This window comes from Arachis ipaensis, chromosome B01, assembly GCF_000816755.2.
Source record: "Arachis ipaensis cultivar K30076 chromosome B01, Araip1.1, whole genome shotgun sequence".
Classification (NCBI taxonomy): domain Eukaryota; kingdom Viridiplantae; phylum Streptophyta; class Magnoliopsida; order Fabales; family Fabaceae; genus Arachis; species Arachis ipaensis.
The window spans coordinates 4,443,443-4,448,593 of NC_029785.2; the positions used below are offsets into that span (position 1 = coordinate 4,443,443).

General features: G+C 31.8%; 1 long non-coding RNA gene across 1 annotated transcript in view; it reads right to left on the reverse strand.

Moving 5' to 3' along the window:
• The window catches only part of LOC110269007, an 11,381-nt gene continuing 6,444 nt past the window's right edge, over positions 215 to 5,151 (reverse strand). Inside the window, exon 2 of the long non-coding RNA XR_002357858.1 lies at positions 215 to 805. This is a non-coding gene — a long non-coding RNA (uncharacterized LOC110269007). The remainder of the gene's footprint in view (positions 806 to 5,151) is intronic.

Consider the following 5,151-nt stretch of genomic DNA (forward strand, 5'->3'; position numbering starts at 1 on the left):
TTGCAGTACACAAATCGGACTGTCCGATTTGTGTTTTAGACAATTAAAAAAAATTTAATATTAAAATCGGACCATCCAATTTTTGTTTTCAAAATAAAAAAAATTAAAAGTACAAATCGGACCCTCTGATTTTTCCTCCCACACAAATCGGACCATTCGATTTGTGTTCTTAAATTTTTTAATAAAGAAATCAGACAGTCGATTTTTTTCACTCTATAGTTCAGAAAAAAACTGTCCCTACATTCATGTCTAATACCACCCACTTCCATAACCATGCACAACACACACAAAATTTACATATCCAAAAAATTGAGTCCACGAAGCATAAAAAAATATAGAATACATTTAGCCAAATTCTTTATCTATATCTTTTAAACTGAGAAAGTAGAATCGAAAAAACGGCTAAAAACTAGAAGAAAACATGTTTAAATCTAAAAGTTGAGCACAAACAAAAGCATAGACCTGGTAATCTATGCTTGACATGGTAAATTGGAATCTATGCTTGACATAGTAAATTTTATCGAGGAAATTGAACTAACACTTTACCACCTGACACATATGTTACATCACAGTGATCACAAAAATGACTCACAAAACTTATCATTTTTCATAGTCCTTGAGCATCAATCGACAATAAAATGTCAACCTCAATAATTGTAGAATTTCTACCAATCTTCTATGTCATCATCATCTTCTTGGGCATCTAAATTCATTTTGTCAAAATCAATATCTTCCATATCCAAGTCTTGCACTGAATCCTGATAACATGCCCTATCTTCAAGAAATTTTTGCATAGGCATATACTCTGTGGCCATAACAGATGTATTATAAGAACTCAATTTTCAATCAGAAATCCTCAACCTAAACAACTCATCTTGCATTTTTGAATGATTATATTTTGATATTTGGGACTTTTTAAAACTTTCTCTATTCATTATCATAAATATTTTTTAACTATTGGTGATGATTTTGGTCGGTTCACTTGGATTGTTTTATTAAAATCTAAAAATGAGGTTTCACAACATATTAAAAAACTTATAACTTTAGTGGAAACTCAATTTAATTAAAAAATTAAGATTATTCGTTCTAGTAATAGTCATTAATTTTTTCTTAATGAATTTTACTCGTCCAAAAAGATCATTTATCAACAAAATTGTATTGAAATACGAATACCTCAACAAAATAAAAGAGTTGAGAGAAAATATTAACATATTTTAAATATTATAAGAACTATCATGTTTTAATCTAATTTACCTTTTAACTTTTGGTCTTATACTGTCAATCATGCTATTTATTTAATAAATCGAGTTCCATCATCTATTTTAAAATTTAAAACTCCTTTTAAAGTTTTATATAATAAATCACTTGATTACAATAATTTAAAGATTTTTAGATGTTTATGTTTTATTTCTACTCTTATTAATACCCATTCAAAATTTGATCTGCGAGCACACAAAGCAATTTTTTTTTTTGGCTACCCAAATAATTTAAAAAGATATATTATTTATACTTTACATAATAAAATGATTTTGGTATGTTCTTTTTCATAAATTAACCCTTCCATTAATTACAAAAAAGCCCAAATCCTCATAAGCTCACCACACTTATTTTATATAAGAAAAAAATGCGATATATAAATTAAATATTCTATAATTAATAATTATATATAGCAGGTACAAATATTAAATCGAGGTACCCATTCTATGATAAACTTACCTTCTATTTTTGTGTCTTTAGTGGGCCTAGTATTTCCGGCACTTGCAATGGCTTCTTTATTTCTTTATGTTCAAAAGAACAAAATCTTTTAGATACGGACAATAGGCACAAATCAAGTATATTTTTTTAGCACCTTCAACCCCCTTCATTAGCACCAACCCCCTTCTCCCTTTTTTACCAAAGTATCCTCCATTCCTTCATCGATTTGCATGTTTTCTCTTCGATCCTTCTCTTCCACCGCCACCTCATCACAGCCAACGTTCAACTAAGCCGCCCATTTACCTCTCCAATTATCTGTGAAATACTTTTTTTACTTTCCAAACCTCTCCATCTTTAAGTCAAGATATCTAATTTTTTTTTTTTTTTTGCTCTCTTTTCTGTCTCCTTCTCACATATCATATCTCTTATCTTTGTATTCTGCATAGTTAGCAAAACCGGAACGAACCGATCAAACCCGTACTAAACCGGCGAAAACCGGTCAAACCGAACCGCTCGGTCGCAATTGAAGGAGAACCTACGGCGCACCAGCGTTCCGCAACTCCACCGTGCTCCATATGCTCATTCACTGCCAAGTGTCATCCTTTGATTTTGGAAAAATCCAAAATGGGATGACTGGGGTTCGAACCCCTTACCTAAAGATAGCAAAGACGCTAGCATGACCACCAGGCTACAATGCTTCTTGTCATTATATGTACAAATTATAATACATATAGAATGTTTTAGTTTACTTATATTCAATTTATTTTCATTTTAATGTCACTCATTTTTAAATAATTTATATTTTATTTAACTATACTTTTATATTTAATATAAATTTAAAAGATAAATAAATAAATTTTATTAATCACAATTTATTTATTTTTTCATGATTATACGATATCTATTAATATTATTTTTTCAACAAATATTTATAGTATATAATAATAGGTAAAGACTCACATACATTTGTCTTCATATGAAGTTGATAATTGAAAATCGTTAAATGATAATTTAGTCAAACTTGTCAAATCATCTAACGATTCTTAAATATAAACTTCACATGAAAACAACTGTACAGGAACAATGACAGAGACAGAGACAGAAATTGACAAGGATCAACTCCTGATTAGGAATTTAGGATGGCTTCATCAAATACTGATCATGCATGGGGCCATTTGTTCAATGCGGTTAATTCAGCTTATTTTCATTGTGTTAAATTGAGTTGTTTATGTAATAGACTAATAGTACTAACAAATTTTATGTTTATTTTGGTATTACTACTTATTTTTAGGATTTGAGACTTAATGTTTATTAAAATGTTATTGGAGATATGTTTTTTAACTGTTAATTTTTAAGTTTTTAGCTATTTTATACGTTTTATTTATGCGGGACCGGGTTAACCGGTTCAACCAGTGACCCACCGGTTGAACCAGTGACCCAGTGACCCAATAGCCTGACCGGTTCGATCACCGGTTCGGTTCTGACAACTATGGTATTCTGAGCATGAACTAAAGACGTTTCAAAAAATTAACGAAATTTTTTATTGGTCTCTAGCCATGCAGGAGGAACTTGCTGTGTTGGAATCAAACCGGACTTGTTTAGTTGCCAAGGGTTTCACTCAGACAGAGGGAGTGAATTTTTTGGAAATATTCTCTCCCGTTGTCAAGCTTGCGATTATCCGCATTGTTCTCACTCTAGCTTCCATTCGGCAGTAGCCTATACAGTAGCTAGACGTTAACAACGCCTTTTCGCACGGCGATTTGTGTAAAGTTGAACATATGAAATTCCCTCATGGTCTCTCCTCTGACCGATTCAATCAGTACTACTGGCTTCTCAAGTCTTTGTATAGTTTACGACAATCAAATCGTATGTGGTATGCAAAGCTTTATGTTCTCCTTATTTAATTTCTCGTGGGTATCAACAAATCATTTTTTGTTCTAGTTTATTCATTAAAGTTAAGGGGAATGAAGTTTGCATCTTGTTGATTTATGTTGACGACATTGTATTTATTGGTAATTTTCTGAAATGGCAACAATCAAGAAAATTCTAAATGATAATTTTAAAATTAAGAATTTGAAAGTTTTAAAGTATTTTTTGGGTATTGAAGTAGCTCATTTCATTTCAGTTCAGGCATTTTCTTCTCACAGCATAAATACTGTTTAGACTTGTTATTGGATTGTGGATATTTGGGAGCCAAGCCTGTTGGGGTTCCTATGGACAATACTACTAAGTTTTCACAAGATGATAGTTCCTTGTTGTAAGATCTTTTTATTTATCGATGTTTAGTTGGTCGACTCATCTATTTAACTACTACTCGCCATATATTACTTATGCTACCCAGCAATTAAGTTAGTTCATGACTACCCCAACTCAGAACCACTATAAGGCAGCCTCCGTGTTCTTCGATATCTCAAGAATAGTCTGGGGAGGGGGCTTTTCTTTCTTAGGAGTTCAACACTTCAGTTTTCTGGTTTTAGCGATTATGATTGGGACGGGTGTTCAAATATACGTCGATCTTTGACTAGTTACTGCTTTTTTTTGGGAGAATCCCTTATTTTCTGGAAAACAAAGAAACAGACCACTATTGCACGCTCATCAACTGAAGTAGAGTACCGGGCTCTTACTAATACCACCCGTAAACTCTTATGGATATTGAATTTGTTGAATTTTCTTCATGTTTCTTGTGATAGACCTCCTATTTTATTTTGTGATAATCAGAGTGCTCTTTATATAGCCGTCAATCCAATTTTTCACGAGCACACTAAGTATTTGGATATTGATTGTTATCTGGGTACTGAAGTTGTTGCCCGTCCTTTCCTATGGTCAACTTGCATATATTTTTACCAAGCCACTTTCAACTAAACCAACTTATCCAAGATGAAAATTCTCGACGAACACCATCCTCCAACTTGCGGGGGCATATTGAACCAACCACCATCAGCCCAACATAGCAACAACACTTAAGAGAATCAGACCCAAATTCAAAATTCAGAATAAGTAACTTTTTTTCTCTATTATTTTTCTTTTACTCGTGTTTTTTCTCTTTTGTTCTAGAATGTGGTGACTCACCTTGTTTGTTAGGATAAGATTCTTTTCTAGATTTGATAGTTGTTATAAAAATTTGTTGAGCTGTGTATTTTTCTTCTTGTATATATACAATTTTTGTCTAATACACATTTCATTCATTTTTATGCTTCTCTGTCTAATTATTGTTTACTATACTATGGGTTTGTATGGCTATGTTTAAGGGTATTCGCAGTATGGTTTGGATCGGTTTTAAGTAAAAAAACTCATCTGATACGAATACTAATTTTATTTACGGTGCAATTTGAATTGGGTGATTTTTTCTAGACAGTCCAATCTAATTCGATGCAATTTCAAGTGGTTTAGATTGCATTTGATTTGTGGTTTTGTAAATTAAAAAAAATTAAATATATATTAAGTTTCAATATTAAA